We start from the raw sequence: 18,430 nt of genomic DNA on the forward strand, positions 1-18,430 counted from the left end.
GGGGCAGAGGGAGAGAGAGACAGAGGATCCTAAGTGGCCTCCACGCTGACAACTGCCAGCCCCACGCGGGGCTCAAACTCACAAACTTCGAGATCACCACCTGAGCCGAAGCCGGCCGCTTAATGGGCGGAGCCACCTCGGTGCCCCTACGATCCCTTTTTAATGTTTGTTTATTTTTGAGAGACAGAGAGAGAGAGAGAGAGAGAGAGCGTGAGCAGGCGAGGGGCGGAGAGAGAGGGAGACACGGAATCGGAAGCCGGCTCCAGGCTCCTAGCGGTCAGCACAGAGCCCAACGCGGGGCTTGACCCCGCGAACCGCGAGATCACGACCTGAGCCGAAGTCGGACGCCCAACCGACTGAGCCCCCCAGGCGCCCCTACAATCCCTTTTTGAAACGGAAGCAACCGACTCCCTCACAAAGAGAAGGAAAATCTGTAACATGTTAAGCTTTTGCTTTTCTTGGCCAGACATCACACGAATGTGCTTTCACTGCGTCTGCCTCACTTTGCAGAGTCACTGTTTTGTCCAGTTTTGCTCTGGAAGTTCAAGGTATGTGTGTACGTGTGTATTTTCAAAGCCTCTTATCGCGGATTGCCGCTCACGGGCTGACTGCGGCCAGGGGCGGCGTTCTCGGGTTGTTGGCGGGGGTTAAGCGGGAGGAGAAAGCGGCAGGTCTGTGACCTCGGCAGCCTTGAGCACATGGGCGGAAGCCAAGGCAGCGTGCACACGGTCCCGCGACCCCAGGGCAGGGAGCCCCCCGCAGGCGGGAGCCGAGGCCGGCAGGTCTGGGTCTCACGTTCTGCTCCCATCAGCACGCACGGCCTGGAGGCGCACGCTCAGCAGAACGGGATGAAGGTGAGGTGAAGGATGTGTGGGGCCACGGGGCGGGGCAGGGATCGGTAGGAATGAACGGCCTTCGTTTCTCCCCGTGGGCAGCTTCTGCCCCGTGAGCGCCCGACCGGCTCACCTGGGCACCTGCTCTCTGGGACGACTGCTGAATGTCACAGGGTCTGTCCCGCTGCACCGGCTGCCCAGGCTGGAGGCCAGGTTTGGTCTTTGTCGTCGGTGCTGGGAGAGGACGAGAGCAGACAGACGAGGCCACGGCCACGCCTACCAGGTCCCTGCCTTGTTGGGGCCACTGGCTAAACCCCAAGGGTGACACTTTCGTTGCCTGATTCTTTCGCTGCTTTAAAGTGCTCCGTGTACCGTCACTGCAGGGTCATCCCGGACCCTCTGACCGGCCGTGCCCGCAGCCTCTGCCCCCTCCCGGAGCCCCCCCCCCAGCTTGCTATGCTGGGAGACACAGCACTGGAGCTAGAACCCGGCATCGTGGCCAGAGGTGGCCAGACCTACCACTAACCGGGAAGTGATTTAAGTTTCCTGTGCCTCGGTTTCCCCACCTGCAAAGTGATCCGAACTGCACCCGAAGGACCTGCTTAGAGGCGCTTCTGTCCTCAACACCTCCGCCAGGACTGGGGCTCAGATTTCTGTGGACTTTTCTGGAAGGAGTCTCCTCCTTTCCTGGTTTTGTGTCCTGCAGCTGGCAAGGTGAAGGTCACCCAAACTCTGGGTGATACGGCCGCAGGCCTGGCCAGGGAGAGGCGGACACAGAGGCCGAGGGGTCACCGCCCTGTTGGATTCTGACCCTTCTCTCGGGCCAGCACGGAACGAGCAGGTCAGTGGGCATAGCTCCTGGAAGGAACGTCTTCCTAGGAGGGCGGCACCCCCAGCCTCCGGGATCTGTCTTCCTGGGAAACAAGTGGCCGTGGCCAGCGCTAGCTTCCCCTGCTGACCAGGGCACCTGCACGAGCTGTCGTCTGCGGCTGCCCCGGGTGGGGTGGGGGGGGCCCAGTGGGGAGCTGCCAGGGGGCAGGGCCTCCTGCTGTCCCCGCCCCGTGCGGGCCTCCCCGGGCTCCCAGGGGCTGCTGTTCCCGTCCCCTGCCTTCCACAGGCCCTCCCAGCACCCGCTTGTGTTGACCTAGAGGGTGACTGTCCACACCGCTCCCCTCCCCTCCCGGCTGGAAATCCTTCTCCCTCCCTTTCCTCGACGTTCTCTACCTCCCTCTCGGCCTCCACCGGCTTCGCCAGTGGCCTTGCCAGCCACGTGTCCTGCCCGCCGCCCCTAATCCTAATGGATCCGCATCGGATCATCTGCTTACGGAGTAGCGCGTTCAGACAGAGGCAGTGAACTTCCTTGAGATGGGCTTTCCTGGGTATTCCCGCTGACCAAAGTCAGCCCCGAAGGTATCGCTTTTCCTCGGGGGCCCCGGGGCCTCACCGGTGCCGAGACCACCGCAAGGGGTTCCGGTGGGATCACCTTGTGGGGTTTGCCTGTTCTGACCGGTGACCGATGTGCCGTGCTGGGCGTGGCCCCGAGCAATTCCGCCTCCGGCGGTGACAGCCTTAGGCCCCGGTGCCCTTTCCGCTGCCCGGCCCCTCTCGCGCGCACGGGTCATTGTTGGCGGGTTTTCAGCGCAGCCATCTGTCTCCAGGGGCCAGCCAGCCCCTGACTGCCAGTGCGGCTGTTCGTTTCCTGGTTTCCGAGGGTATTTTCAAGGCATTCAGAGATGAGAGCTGTTTGGCCCCCGGTGCCGTCAGTTGGCGAAAGAAAGTATTTCCTGGGCAGGAGCTCTGCAAACCCGGGAGGTCTCCGAGGCCAGCCTCAGCTTCGGGGACTCTCCAGCGGGACCCACAGGACAGAGCTGTCCCACCCCGTTAGAGATGGTTACGGCACAGGATACAAAGGAGAGCTGGCCGTGCGAAAGGCCCAGAGGGCAGGCTGCAGGGACCCCAAGCACGAGGCTTCCAGCTGTCCTCTCCCAGGGAGGCGTGCGGACAGCGCATTTCCCGGCAGTGACGTGTGACGGTGTGCGTGGAGGACTGCCAGCGAGGGCGCACCTGAGCTCCCCCTGGGGGCGGGGCGTGGCCATGGCTGTCCCCCCATATGGCTGCCCTGAGTCTGCATCCCCTCCAGAGGTCAAGCTGATGCTGGGTGGCGCAAGGCCCTCGCTGCAAATCTCACTGTTCGCGTAGACTCTCGGGCACGGCCCCAGAGAGTGGACACGGCCACCCTTACCAGGCAGGACCTCCCAGGAGCCAAGGGCCTTTTCCAGCACAAGCTTTGAGATCCTAATATTTGTACGGTTCTGTTTCCCGGGAATAATACAACCCTGAGGAGAAATGGGAGACGCTCACATTCCTCCGTAAAGAGCTCCTGAACGTCCCGTTGTGCAAACCCGAGGGCAGAGCCCAGCACGTACCTGACGCGGGTGGATCTGAGCCTCAGATCCCGTCAGCCTCCAGTGAGGCAGGGACACTCAGTGGAGCACAGCGTCCCATTTCTCTGCTGGCCCAGAGCCCGGGACTCTCTCCAGACCGTCTTCCTCCTTCTGTCTGGCACGCGGCCTCCCTTCTGGCATCTCCGGCTTCTGCCCTGTTCCACTCTTTCTGGAGAAGACTCCCCACTGGGACCTCCTGGGAGGAACCAGGGGGTTGATTTCCAGGAAGGCCACGTCCCTGCCCTTGAAGAGGTGACCTTCAGCGGGAGACACGGTCATGCAACAGTGATCAGTGTGCCCTGTGGTTAACGCCGACGGAGGGCCTTGGAGGGATGAGCCCAAGCAGGGTAGACGTGCCCTGGTGGTAATGGCCGAACGGTGTGAGTGGAGGCCTGGGACAGTGCGGGGACAAGGGTGCATGAGGTCAGTGAGGGCAGGGGGCGGGGGGGAGGGGCGGGCCACCCTGTGCAGGTGGGGGAGGACGTGTGGGCAGGGAGGAGGCCGGAGATGGGGCGGGACCGGCTCCGGGAGGGCGTCCTGTGCCCGGCTGAGAGGTGGGCTGAGAGGTGGGGACTGCTCTGACGTCCCCTGGTGACGAGCCTGGTGGGCATAAGAGAATCCAACCCGACGAAGTTGCCCTTTTGTGTGCCATGTAAACTGCGTGCTGGTGACGGTGGGGAGAACCCGGCACGCGGTAACACACGACACACCGCCTGTGTGAGTGACGGAGGTGGACGAGGCGGCTGGGAAGAGAGGCCCCTCACCTGCGGAGCGTGAACCCAAGTCAAGTTGAATTCACTCGTGTCTTTTAAGCGTGTCCTCTGTTGTCTTGCTGACTCAGGGTCCCGGCCGCCTTGTGGGCAGACTGTCTTGTGCGCACATTTCCTCCCGGGGCCCGTGGACCGTGGTGCTTGCGCGCGAAGGCTCCGGATTCCGACAGATCGAGGCTCTGCACGCTCTCCAAGCCTCTGTTTCGTCATGTACGAAGTGGACGTTAATAAATGGTGCCTACCCCACAAGGGCTGTCGAGGGAAATCGATGAGATGGTTCGGATAAGGCAGCGGGCTCAAAGCGAGCACTTGATGGACGTGAAGAGGTTCTATTTCTGTTACGAGACACGCTAATGGTAAGAGGCAGGCAGGGTTCGGTTGCTACAGGACCCAAGATGTGTTAGTCAGGGGTTCTCCGGAGAAACAGAGCCAGCAGGGTGCACGTCCGCATAGACACATTTACTCTGAGGAGTTGCCTCGTGCTGTGACGGAGGCTGGCTCATGTGTCTGCAGTGTGGACACCCGGGAGCACGAGGGTGCACGTGGAAGCCTGAGGGAAATCAACCGGAAGAGTCCCTCTTATTCAGGGAGGCTGGTGTTCTTGTTTGCTTCAGGCCTTCAACTGATGGGACAAAGCCCACCCACATTACGGATGGTATCTGCTTTACTCACAAGTTCGCCATGTCAATGTTAAACTCATCCCAAAACACCCCCACATGGACACATAAAATCAGCCACCACAGTGGCCACGATTACAGACTCACAGTTCGTTGCGGGAAACCAATTCGCTGCAGTAGGGGTCGGGCTTAACTGCCTTTTGGGTCACAGTCCACGAGTTAAGAACCTCTTTTACATTTTTATTGTATGAAAGACTATTAGCCTTTCAAGAGGCACAGTTGAAAGACTAGAGGACATCGCCTGTTGGCTTGAAAACCCTAAATATTTGCTGCTTAGATTCTACAGAACACGTTGCCAATATCTGAAATGAAGCCACGGTGTTAAAGTCAGGCCCTGTGTCCCAGCCAAAGGCCGCCCTGAAGCAAGAGTTGGGGCAAGTGAGGTGTGAATGGCATCGTCCCCTTCTCTAAGGCTTGAGCCCAGCATGCCTTCTCTCTTAGGTTGGGAACCACTGGCCGGTATTGGGAACACACGGAACCAGGGACCCCAGGGTTTACGACACTCTGCTGGTCTCGTAGGCACGAGCTATGTCACCAGCTCCAAAGACGGAGCCCTCCAGGATGCTCCTGGGGACCAGCTGGGAATCATCTGTCCCACTGTTATCCATGAACGTCGCTGACAAGCGGGCACAAGCCTCCCAGAAAGGCCTCAGACCCAAGCTCATGGTGCAACACCATCTATCAGAATACGTCTTGGCTTAGCCAGGGGTCAGGGTCAGGTGAGCGCTTCAGTGAAACAGCCCGGGACGATCCCAGGCCTCCTGAAATTCACCGTCAGCACCCCAGGACGACCTCTTGTTTTTCCTCACAGAGCAAATGTGTGGTTGAATATTGTAAAGTAAAATCCTACCTTATCGCATGCAGGTTAAGAAATAGAGGGCTGCCAGGAGCACTTCTTGTGTCATTTTCGCACCACAGCCCCCTCCCTCCTCCCCACCACTTGTGTAGTAATCACCTGCTTGGATTTCTGTGTTTGCCACCTGTCCACACGTCCTGGGCGTAGAGCTCATCCGAGGCTGTTTCTGACCTTTACATAAGTAGAACCTCCTTTCACTCAATGTTCCATTTTAAGGACTCACCAGTGTAATCGCTACATAGTATTCCCTCGTATAAGTACACTTGGATTTATTCACCCACTTTACTGTTTGCTGGACATTTGGGTTGTTTCCAGTTTGGGGCTCTTATGAAAACTTCTGCAGGGGGCACCGGCACGTGCCCAGCATCTCCCTGATGTGGGGGATGCGTGTCTCCGCTTCCCTCTCCTCCAGGGTGGCGCCACCAATGTAAGAGTGCTCCTGTTTGTTTGTAGGAGTTCTTTATGTATTCTGAGTACTAGTTCCTCGTGGGGTGCTCCTCCATGGAAGGTGTGTTCCTCACTCTGGAGTTACCTTTTCACTCTCTAAAAGGTGTCTTCTGATGAACAGTGGTTTCTAATGCAGTCTGATTTATCAATTGTTTCCTTTATAACTAACACTTCTTATGGCTTATTTTTTAAAAAAGCCAAATGGGGCACCAGGGTGGCTCAGCTGGTTAAGCGTCTGACAAGCTCAGGTCATGATCTTGTGGTTTGTGAGTTCGAGCCCCGTGTCGGACTCTGTGCTGACAGCTCAGAGCCTAGAACCTGCTTTGGATTCTGTGTCTCCCTGTCTCTGCCCCTCCCCCACTCATGTTGTCTCTCCCTCTCTCTCTTTCTCTCTCAAAAATAAATAAACATTAAAAAAAATTTTTTTTAAAGCCAAACATTTTCTACCTCAGAATTAGGAAGATTCTCTTTTATTCCCACGAAAACCTCTATAATTCTGCCTTTCATCTCTAAGTCTGTAATCCACTTTTGTCGCTTTTTGTATTTCATAAGCATCCGACATCATTAGATTGTCCCAGCTGCATTTACTGGAAAGACCACCCTCTCCCCTCTGCTCAGCAGTATGATCTTCGTCCTTGATCAAATTCCTACATATCTGTGGAGCTGTTTCCAAGCTCTTCGATCAGTCCCTGTACTTCAGCGGCCGCCAGTAACTTGATAAATGAAACTCTAGATGTTTCCACGTATGTGTTGGAAACAGCCAGCCACACGAGAAACGAAAACCTAAACCCAGTACGACCCTGCTGGGATTTTCCCTGGGAGTGCACCGAGTCGAAAGGTGGTTTGGGGAGAAGGACCACCTTTCCAATATGGAGTTTTCTGATCCGTTCCTTTCCATTTATTTGAACCCTCCTCAAATTTCCCTCAATAAAGTTTTATATGTCTCTCCGTATAGGCTTCATGTATTTTTTAGTCTCTGTATTTCTAGAAGCTTGTCATTTCTTGGTGCAGTTAGAAATATCATTTTTGAAAATATTCATTTTCTGCCTGTTGCTGCCACATGGAAATAAAATAGATTTTGTCTCCTGCGATCATTTTTTTTTTTTTTACTGATCTTATTAGTTTTAGGATTTTATCTGTAGCACTCCTGAAAATTTTATGAACGTAATCATGACACCTGAAAATATAGGAATTTTATTTTTTCCATTGCAATCTTTATGTATTTTATTTCTTTTTCTCACCGTTGTGGGCTGGCTAGGTCCCCAGCAAGACGTTGCAGACACGTGGTGAGAGTGGGAATTTGTGTCTCTTTCCCAATTTCAGCAGGTACACTGCAGTCTTTTATCATCATTAAGTGTGAGGTCGTCTGTACTCTTTTCTTGTTGTTTTTCCCCCCCCGTAAATTTCTTCATCATGTAAAGGAAGTCCCTGTCTATTCCTAGCAAAATTCTGGCAGGCGGGGCCCAGATCATCCAGTCCGCAGTTACCAGAATTAGAAGCTGTTAGTATTTCATTCTAGAAAAGGAAGCTGGACAGGGCTGGTCATGTCCTTGCAGAAGGGAGCTGAGTCTTGTCGGTGACACAGTACACTGAATAACTGCCCCATGTGGGCACCTGGCTAAGCGCCAGGCGGGTAGAGGAAGAACCCGAGTGGCCGCCCTCAGGGCACGTGGTGTGGACACGTGCGCACAATGCCACGTGAAAAGCGAGGCGTTTTCGTCTTTATTTTTGAGAGAGACAGAACGTGAGCGGGGGAGGGGCAGAGAGAGAGGGAGACACAGCATCAGAAGTAGGTTCCAGGCTCCGAGCTGTCAGCCCAGAGCCCGACGCGGGGCTCGAACCCACGAACAGCGAGATCATGACCTGAGCCGAAGCTGGACGCTTGACCGACTGAGCCAGCCAGGTGCCCCAAAAGCAAGGTATTTTAAAAGATGTATGTAGATAAAGTTCTATGGAACTCACTCCTGCCTGGTGGCATTTGGGAAGGCTTCAAGCAGATGGGGTATTTGACCTTGGTCTTGAAGGGTAGACATGGTCGGTATTTTCTAGATTAGATACAGAAAGAGGAAGTGAGGAAGGCCTGGGGCGGGGGGACACAGAGGAACCCCACTTGGTTCCTTTGGGCATTCCATACTCTCCTGCTTCCTGCCTGCCCTCCCTTCCTTCCTTCCTTCCTTCCTTCCTTCCTTCCTTCCTTCCTTCCTTCCTTCCTTCCTGTTAGTTAACATACCGTATAGTATTGGTCTCAGGAATAGACCCCAGTGATTCATTACTCACATACAACACCCGGCGCCCATCCCAACAGGTGGCCTCCTTGATGCCCATCCCCCATCCAGCCCATCCCCCCACCCAACACCCCTCCAGCGGCCCTCAGTTTGCTCTCTGCCTTTAAGAGTCTCTTGTGGTTTGCCTCCCTCTCTGTTTTTATCTTAGTTTTCCTCCTTTCTGCTCTAATTTATTAACAGTCTCCAGTGTGAGTCTGGTTCTGAAGGGGTGCTTGCTGCTTTTGAAATCCTGAGTGCCAGAGAGGGGCGCGGACATGACGGTTCGCCTAGGCAAGCGGGAGACCTGGGAAAGCCGGCGGTGTTGTTCAACCTGCGTTTATCAAATTTTAACACCGTGCTCCTGTGTTTGAGCTCCGTTGAAAGACATCAGGCATTGCGGGGAAATCGAGGCGTGCCGTCCATCCGTTCCTGAGACTGGTCCTTGCTAGCCTCCACGTCCCCCGAGGCAAATACCGGGATGAATTTGGGTGTCATCCCCAGGGACGTGGATGCGCACTTTCACTGCGGAGTTACGTGTTCGTACATGCCCTGCACGCAGTGTTGCAGACTCCCGAGCTGTGTACACGGAGCAGTGTTACCAATATAGGTGGACTCGCTTCTCTGCGCCTGCCCTCCCGCTTCCTTCTCTCTTCTCTGCCTTCTACCGTCTTGATAACGCTTCCTGCTTGTTTTTCTTCTTTTCAGTTGCTTTCGATTTGGAGACTACAGATAATGCTTCTGTTCCTTTAATGGCTACTCTCCGTTTTTAAAACTGCATGTTTAACTACACTTAAAACAAGCCATATTTCCACTCTCCTCCCCCCCCAGTCATGGATACGGGATTTGTGTATTTAGATTCCTGTCGAACACCTACTACTTTTTGCTATTATTATTCACAATTCTGGTTTGACTTTTAAAAATAAGAAACAGCAGATATTTCAAGTAGGTGTTTGACCAAACTCGCCAACACGTGTTGTCTGTGTTTTCACTGTTGTTTCCTCGATGGCCTGCTTTCTACTTGTGTTTGAATATGCGCTCTAATGGCTTTCTAGTGAAAGTCTGTGTGGGGTTAAGTCAGTCTTTAAACGTTTAAAAATGTCTTTGCTCTCATTAAAAAAAAAAAAAAGGCACCTGGGGGCTCGGTCGGGTGAGCGACCAACTTCAGCTCAGGTCATGATCTCACAGTTTGTGGGTTCGAGCCCCGCGTCGGGCTCTGTGCTGACGGCTCGGAGCCTGGAGCCTGCGTCGGATTCCGTGTCTTCCTCTCTCTCTGCCCCTCCCCTGCCCACCCTCTGTCTCTGTCTCAGAAATAAGCAAACATTAAAAAAAAAATGTCTTTGCTTTGCCTTTTCTCCTAAAGAATACTATGGCGAAGAATAACATTTTAAGCAGATAACAGGTTCTCTTCTAGCTCCATTGTCGCTGGTGACAAGTCAGGGGTCCGTCGGAATGTCAGGCCGACTTCCCACTTGGGGATTGGGGACCCCCCCCCAGCCGCCCTGGCTCCGTTCCTGGTGCTTCAATGCAGACACCTCCTCTCGGCGACAGAAGTCAGGGCCTTCACCTTCTGACTGTACATCTAACACCTTGTTGTTTCCGCATCGCTTTCTTTTTCTCCGCATTCCAGAAGCGGTTCCCGAGTCGGGGCTGGGGGGGGGCGGGGTGGGAATGGGGGCCGGTGAGAGCAGGGCTGGCGCGGGGGCCGCGTGCAGAAGAATCTGGGATTCCTTTCTCCTTGTTCTGCGTGTAATGAAGGGTTTTAAGCGAGGCAGAGACACGGTCTGAGTTGCATGTCGGAAAGGTCTCGGACCTGCCTCCCTCTGTCGGGCAGAGCACTCCTGGTGTTCGTTACTCAAATGCCAACCTAAATGGGTTCTGGAAAGGCCACATAAAAACTGCATCTGTGAGAACTGTCAAATGCAATCCTGCTCTTACCTGCAGCGACAGCTGAAATCGGGGAGCAGGAATCCCGGCCAGAGAGGCTGGTGCGGGCTCTGGGGCCGGGGTGGGGGGCCCCTCTTCTCCAGCTGTTTATCCGCCTAGCAACTGGGGTGAGTTACAGGGTACCCCGATCAGGCCACTGCCCCACCCCCACTGACGGTTTCCGTTGCCCCAGGGACACGGTCCAGATGCCTTGCCCAGCCTCAAGGCCCTGCTCACTCTCCCTCCGGTGCCCACGACAGCCCCCGATATACGTGTGTTACCACGGATCGCTGGCTCCCGCCCCAGCGGCAGAGAGTGGGGACCGGAGGGACTTCCCAGCCCCAGGCTCCCAGCCAGCAGCAGTTTTGCCTCGAGGGGACACTTGGCAAAGTCTGCAAAAAGTTTTGATGCCAGAACTGGGGCGGGGGGTGGCTACTGGCATCGGGAGGGTGGACCAGGGAGGCTGCTGAGTGTCCTCGTCACAGGACAGACAGGACGGCCCCTCAGCAAAGAATCGTCCGCCTGTAGAGGTTAGCCGTGCCCGGGTGGAGAGGGCCTGTGCTCCCTGCGCAGGGAGGACGAGGAACGGAGTGATCTCTGCCTCTGAACGCCACCGACCACAAAAGGTGTGTCAGGTGGGGACCGTTAATGCCATTTTCTTTTTTTTTTTTTTTTTTAACTGTAATGTTTGTTTATTTTTGAGGAGAGAGAGAGAGAGAGAGAGAGACAGAGCATGAGCGGGGGAGGGGCAAAGAGAGAGGGAGTCACAGAATCCGAAGCAGCTCCAGGCTCCGAGCTGTCAGCACAGAGCCCAACGTGGGGCTTGAACTCACAGACCACGAGATCGTGACCTGAGCCGAAGTCGGTCGCACAACCGACAGAACCACCCAGGCGACCCTGCCGCCATTTTCATTAGACGTGGTTATTGGGTCTTAGACAGTCAGGAAGTCACTTTGAAGGAGACCTTCGTCATTCAGAGGACCCTCAGCGACCCGTCTTATGCAGAAATTGGAGCCGCGAGGAAGGTGGGGGCAGGCAAGAGGCAGAACTTCCCCTGCAGCCCCCCCAACAGCAGGCCCTCTGATGGAGGCTCACGAGAAGGTGGTCTACTTTGAGAACTGACCTTGGGGATCAGGAGTCGCGGGGCAGGAGAGAGCAATAGGGAGACTCAGATCGGAATGTGCCGGGACCTTCCATGAAGCCGGACGGAAGGCGCTGCCCAGTTTTGCACCAGATATGGAAGTGGGGTGCTGAACCTCTGGCTCCCGCCCCAGCGGCCGGGGCTGCCCCGTGGGGTGTCAGCACCCCCCCCCCACCTGCACCCCGGGGAGAGAGCGCCTGGTGGGCTTCTGCAGGCGGCTCGGGCTCCCGGGGGCCAGGAGCAGGGGGTCCGTGGCGGAGCCCAGACCAGGCGCCCTCGGGTCACACTTGTGCAAACACATTGTTCTGCCAGTGGCGGGGGAGGGGGGTCGAGCGGGAGGGAAGTCACTCGAGGTGGCGGATACGGTCCAGTTCTCATGCCGCTCGCGCACAGAGTCCCGCCGCCACTCCGGCCACCGTCTCGTCCAGACCGCCTGCGGGAGGACCGGCAGAGTGAGCCCCGTCCCTGCCGCCGCTGGTCCTGAGGCAGGAGTGGACGGTGTCTCTCGCCTCCCGTCCCGATCTCCCGCCCCTCGGTCCTGCACTGGCCTCGTCCAGGCTGCCTGCGGGCTGACGCGGACCTGTACCCCTGCGGGGTCTGAGCCCTTCATCTCACCTTTGTAGGCTGCTGGCTGCTGCTTGGCCCCTTGGCCACTGTTCCTGGGTGGAACCACCCCCCCAACCCCGGGCACCTCCGAGGGTCCCCGACGTCCTGGGCATGGTCCTCTCAGTCCCCGCCGTGTGGCTGGGGCACAGGAGTGTTCTGACACAACACGTAGAGACAAGGGTCCCTGCCGGCCAGTCCACGGGCACGACGTGGTCCAGGTAGACGTGGCTGCCCGTCCAGGGGACCCTGGCTGCGTTCCTGGCACAAGAATCCCCTTCCCTGCTGGGAGTCGCAGACGATGACCCAGCAGGACGGAGCGCGACGGACTCAGGAAGCACGCACTTTGTAACAACGTCACTGGGGACCGGGTGAGGTCGGTCCTCGGGTGGGCCAGCGTCGGCGGTCTGTGGCACTGTCCTCGCCCCCCGCCCTGTTCTTTCTGATCTCTGGTCTCCCCGTCTTGCTTCCTCTGGACCCCTGGACAAACGGCCACGCCCATTGCCACCTCCCAGAAGTGGGTGTCCATCCCTCCTCCCCTGTGCCCAGCTGAGCAGCGGGCGTGGCACACAGGCTCAGACCCCGTCTGCGGGAGTCCACACACAGAGTCACTCAGGTGGACAGCCACGGTCCCTTTGGAGGGGCCCCGGGAGGAACGTCTGTCTCCCCTGTTACGCGTGACCCTCGCCGCTCTGGGGGAGCCCCGTCACCGGGGAGCCCGTCCGTCCAGGCCAGCAGAGGACCAGGCCACCGAGTGCCCCAAGGATGCCGGTGCCTCCGTCCGAGGCCTCGGCAGGCGTGTGATTGCCGTCTGCGCCTTCCCGGGGAGGGCGTCGCGTGGGGGGCCCCTGGCCTCCTGCCGCGTGTCCTTCTGACCCCAGGACCCTCCCTGGCTGTGCTCCCGACGGCTCTGGCACCCCTACATTTCCCGGAGGCCGTGGAGCCGAAGCTTCGAGGGGTCTCCCGGCCGTGCGGTCGCCGGCTCTGGCTCCACACGGACGTAGCTGGGTGGCGAGCCCTGCCTCGTGGGAACGGGACTGCGTGGCGCCACGTTGCAGCCTCTGTTCCTTGTGCCCCCTTTCCCGGCGCGAGCCCCGCGCCCTCAGGATCCTCACCGTTTGTTCCCCCGGCTCCCGCTGGCACGTTCGGGTCCTGGACGCTCTGAGCGAGCACACGGTTTCTTCCCGGAGCGTGGAGCCCCTTTGCCTGCTCTGGCCGTGCTCAGGCCTGGATCTTGGTCTGGAGGCCGGGAGGGGGGCGGGGGCAGAGCTCCACGCAGCAGACGGCGTCTCCGGGCTTTCGTGCCGGTGGTCGGCCGCCCACGGTCTGCAGGCCCGGTCTGGCTCTCCCGCTGTTTTTGTAGGTCAACTTTTACCGGAACAGGTCTCCGCTCACTTGCGTCTGGGTTTCCTGAAGCCACGACAGCTGGATAGTTGTGACAGAGGCTCTCCAGCTCCCCGAGCCCGGAACGTTTGCCATCCGGGCCTTTTCAGAAGAACTTGCCGACTCCTGCCTCTTCTGGCGGCCGAGGGGGAAAGCAGCCCAGGGTCGGCCCGGCATCACCAAGCGGGGGTATTGGGTGGCAAGGCGTGGGGCGTCGGGGGCAGAGGACCACCCCGGCACGGCTGTTTCAGGTCCTCGGACAAGTCACCGAGCCTCCGGAACCTCCCGTTTGCTCGTTTATAAGACTGGGAGTTCCAGTTCATTCCCTCCCTGCTTTACAAGGTCGTCGAAAGACCAGAGAAGACAATGGAGAGAAAATCGCCTGGGAAACCGCGCGGTGCTGTGAAAACGGGAAGCGTCCGTGTCTGCTCCACGCCGTGGCGCCGGGCAGGGGGGCCGCGGGGGAGGGTCCCCGGCCGGCCCCAGTCCTGTGTGAACGTCGTGTGGAGTCCTGGGTGCCCACGTCACCCCACGGAGGCCTGGCCTGGGCAGCCTTGTCTGCGGACCCTCCCCCGAGGGTCCGGGGCGCCCGCTCCGTGGCCGGCCGTGGCCGCACCTGCTCCTCCTGGCTCCCGTCAGAAACCGTTTCAGACACCCCCAGTGTCTGTGACACGGGTGCAGAGGGGGCTTTGAGCTTCAGACAGTGGCTGGGGGCGGCGGGGGAGAACGGGGCGTCTGCAGACAGGGGCCGTTTGACGCTCTGAGGGGGACTGACGGCAAAATCGTTTGAGGGGAGCAAATGGAAGTGACCCAGGAGGGGAACTTCCAAGATGCCTACGTTTCATCGAGCGAAAGGAGGTTGTGCCGAGAAGCTAGAGCAGCATGAGACATGAGGGGAAACTCAGGAAGATCAGTATCTGGAAGCCGGAAACCCTGGGTCTACTTCTGGGACTGTCGTTCCTTTGCTGTGTGGCTTTGGAGAAGTCACTTGGCCTCTCTGGGCTGCAGCGTTTCTCACCCTTAGCATGGAGGTGGTGGGAATTCCTGCCGCCCAGGTTTGTCATGAGCTTAGATCTTTCCGGGGAGGGGGAGGGAGGGTCCGCGGCTCCGCTGGGGTTACATTCTGCCCTTGTGCCTCCTGTTGGCCTCTGCACTTACACTGTCCTCCCGCCTCCGTTCGCACTTGGCGTCGGACAACCTTGTTTGGATGCGCGGCTTCTCTGGACGCCGTGACTGCGTTCTCCCGAAGCCTGTAACTTGCGCGACCGCGGACACAGCTAGATGCCCCTGATGCTGGCAGCCGGCTTCCGGCCCCGCGACGCGTCCTGTGGCGAGGACGGGTCAGGAGCTACAGCCTGCCGCGCAGAAAGAGGCTCTTCTCGGGGAGCAAAGGGTTATTGGTTCACGCGGGGGAGGCACCGCTTGGGAGCGTCCCGTCTCCTCCAAGGTTTTCGGAGGGTCGATGCCAGATCTTGTCGCCAGAAGATGTCCTCACAAGTTTCTATAGATAAAACCATTATAGGAAATCGATGTTTTCTGCAGCTTCCATTATAACTCAGCCACCACGCCCGGATGCAGCCGGTGCAGCCAGAGACAGCGAGGGGCTGGGGCAGGGGGGGGGACCTGTCCTGTGGGGGGCTGCTCTGTGGGGGGGGCTGCTCTGTGGGGGGCCTGGCCTGTGTGTGTGGGGGGGAACTTCCCTGGGGGGAGACTTCCCTGTGGGCGGTGGGGGGGACTTTCCTGGGTGGGGGGGGGACTTCCCTGTGGGGGGGCTGCCCTGTTGCACGGTCAGCAGCACTGCTCAGAGCTCATGGCAGTGGGCCCGCCCACCATCGGCTTGCTGCACGATTATTTCCGTCTCTGAGCCTCAGTTTCCCCATCAGTAAACCCAAGCCGTTGGAATAGATGGAATTCATACCCTGTTAACTCCACTGAACGTTCCACCAAATAAAAGCACCTCGCATGCTTTCCTCAGCCGCCTGTTTTATCAGAGTGAACGTCTCCAGTTGGCCTGGGGCTTGCTGACCGCTACGTATTATGGGGGAAGGGGTGTTCCAGAAGGTGGGTGGGGGGCCGGGGTCCTCGTCCCGCAGCAGGCAAACAACTGGCCTGTGACTTTGGATTTTAGTCGTTTTGCTGCTCTCCACTGGATGAGCCACGGTTTCCCGAGAAACCGGTCCCCTCAGCTACCCTGGGGACAGCAGCTCGGTAGCTGGCGACATTGTAGGTGGCCTTGGGTGAGAGCCACTCTGGATTTGTCCTTTTCATCGTACCCCGTGCATGTCACACGCATCCGCCACCTGCCCGTTCAACGAATCTGTGTTTAACATTAACTTAGCCCATAAACCCAGGAGGCTTACATATTTCCTTCCAGAAACAAACAAACCAGAAACACACTATTGTGTTTCTCGCCCGGGGTTCCGATGCTTAGAATGGTTACGTGTTTCCGATGTCCCCTCGTGCATCGTCCCCGTGACTTTATAAACAGGACGCTGGCATCGCGGCCCCACAGCCACCGAGGCAGAGTGGCCGAGGACGCATCCCGTTCCTGACTGCCAAAGGGCGCCGTTCTGTCCGTCAGAAGGGAGCACGGCGCCCTGTGCTGGCGGTGCACAAGGTGGCGCGTCTTCCACGTGGCCAGAGCGCGTGCAGGGGCACGGGGACGTGGCCAGCCACGGAGCACCACCACCACGAGGACAGCCGGCGCGCCAGACGAGTCTTCACTGCCATGCTTGCGTGGAACTTGGTTCTGTTCACGTAAGAAGTTCCGCCACCAACTCCGCTCGACGTGAAGTGCTTGTATTTGGGACCACGAATTGGGACCACGAATGACGCCTCGTGATTCACATAGGTTCCAGGTCCCGGTTGTGAGGAGCACGTAAGTGCCGTGTCCCCACAGAGGCGCACGCAAGGTGACGGTACCCGGGCTGCGGGACGGCTGAGGCCGTGGCAGCTGTCGGCACAGCTCGGAAGCCACGATGTGCAAGAGGTTTGATCCAAGTTATGATTTCCTGAGTCTGTCATGATACGTTTCCACAGACGCGCCCTGCCTTTTTCATGCAGGATGTGTTGACAGGAACGCAGTACCCAAGGTGTTTCATGTGAGTCTTCCTGACCCCTGACCTTGACCGCTGACCCTGAACATCCTCTATTTGTCTCGGGTGTGAGCCTGAGTGCGGCTGGTTGTTCATAAGTGTCGAAGACAAAGGCATGCGCAGGCCTCCGGGGCTGACGGTTTGTGTCATCACTTAACGCGTGCAGGGAGAAACAATCTCAGGGAGGTTGGGTAACTCTCCTGGGGCCACACGGCCAGCAGAGGCCGGGCGGGACTAAGGACAGCATACTAATGGCTCCCCGCTCTGGCAGGTGAGTATGTTTCCTTCCCGGTCAGGGGCAGCTAGTGTGGGCCACGACCAGAGGTAAATCCTTCCTCGGGAGAAGCTGGGCGGCCAATAGAAATGCGGCGTGCGAGTCGAGAGCCTTTCCTGGGCTGCTCACGGCTCTGAATTTCGTCGTTTGAATCCTTTGGTCCTTCTTAGCAATTTTGAGACCCCGTGGACGGCGGTAGCTGGAGACCCCGGCTCACGGGAAAGCCAGTCCTTGGCGTGGCCGCGCTCGGGGCTCTGCGGGTCAGCCGTTAGCGTGGGGTGCGGGCCACGTGGGCCGTGGAACCCCCTGGAGGACTGGCGTTCCCAAGCAAACCACCGAGAAGCTTTGATCGGTCCTTTCAGAGGCCTTACTGATTGGAGTTCTCACCTCAGTGGTGGGCCCAGGACCGGGTTTGAAGAGGGGAGGCCGCCGTCCGGGTAGGGAACCCCCGTGTGGCCCCAGCTGAGCTGTGCTGAAGGCGTGTTCACCGCGCAGGGCCGTGCCTGGACGCGGGAGGGCCTGGGAACCGGCGTCACGCACGTGGTGCCCTTCCTCGTGGGACCTTCGCGGTCTGGCTGGGGCGAGGAGGGATGTGCGAGTCTCGGGCAGGGCCCGTCGTGAGCCCGCCAGGGGCGAGGACGCCCTACTGTGACCTTGTCAGGCCTGCTGACGGTCTGACCGTTCCGGGACTGGACGCATCACGCCGCTCTGGCTTCGTGTCACTGAACGTTCGGGGCGTGTCCCTGGGATGGGCGAGAATTGTTCGTGCTGTGCCACAGCCACCCACCGAACAGGGCAGCCGGCTCCGGCCCGCCCCGCCGGGGCCTGCCAGGGCCGGATCGGGTCTGGCTTTCCCCGGGTGGGCGCATGCCAGGGTCTTGGTGTGTGCCCTCCTTGAACGTGAATTGCTGGTGGGGGCGGAACGCAAGGGCCGAGCAAGATGGCCAGGCACCGGTGCCTCCTTCTCCCCTTTGAGCAAACTTGCAGCCTTTCAACAACCTTTTCCCGTGAGCCGGCCGCGTGCGGCGTCCGCGGGTGCCCTGTGACCCCCAAGCCACCTCTACGTGTGCGCACGCCTGTGATCTTGCTGGCCGCATGCCCCGCACACGGTGACTGTCCCGCAACCCTGCTGCATGGACGGGGAGTGCAGGGAGGTGAGCGGCCATCGAGACCCGTGGCGCGGTGGGCACGGGCACGCGCGGTGGAGGGAGAGGACAGAAGGCTGCGGTGACAGGCACACTGGGGACGCGCCAGAGAGCGAGGGACTTTGCGCCGAGTTTGGATGGGACGTGGTTTGGAGCAGGGGCCGGGGATGGTAAGGCAGGGGACAAGAGTGAGGGTGGCGGGTCCTGGCAGGACGGGAGGCACAGCGTGGCCTCCCGGGACTGGTCATGTTCGTGCTCATCGACACTGAGGACCTACTGTGTGCCTGTGAGTGCCCGTAGGGGCGCTGTGGGTGCAGGGGTGAGCGAGACCCCATCAGCCTAGGTGGGTTGGGGGAATTAGGGGAAGGACCCTACCCCGTGTGGGACGCACTGGGGGCTTCGCGCGGGGTGAGGGCGCCAGCAAATCCACGGGGAAATGCAGAACTTTCCAGCAAGTGTAAGAAGGTTCAGTCACAGATTTCAGCAGGGAGTCCGAGATCGTAGATGGACTCTTCGGGGTCGGGTGTCAGGACCGGGACTCAGCAGAGAAACCACGTTGGTTCCTCACGCGGCCT

General features: G+C 58.6%; 1 protein-coding gene across 1 annotated transcript in view; it reads left to right on the plus strand.

Annotated features, from left to right (window-relative positions):
- TMED3 (transmembrane p24 trafficking protein 3) overlaps positions 1–18,430 on the plus strand; it is a 95,094-nt gene that overhangs the window by 37,751 nt on the left and 38,913 nt on the right. The window lies entirely within an intron of this gene.

Source organism: Felis catus, chromosome B3 (assembly GCF_018350175.1).
Source record: "Felis catus isolate Fca126 chromosome B3, F.catus_Fca126_mat1.0, whole genome shotgun sequence".
In the NCBI taxonomy this organism is placed as follows: domain Eukaryota; kingdom Metazoa; phylum Chordata; class Mammalia; order Carnivora; family Felidae; genus Felis; species Felis catus.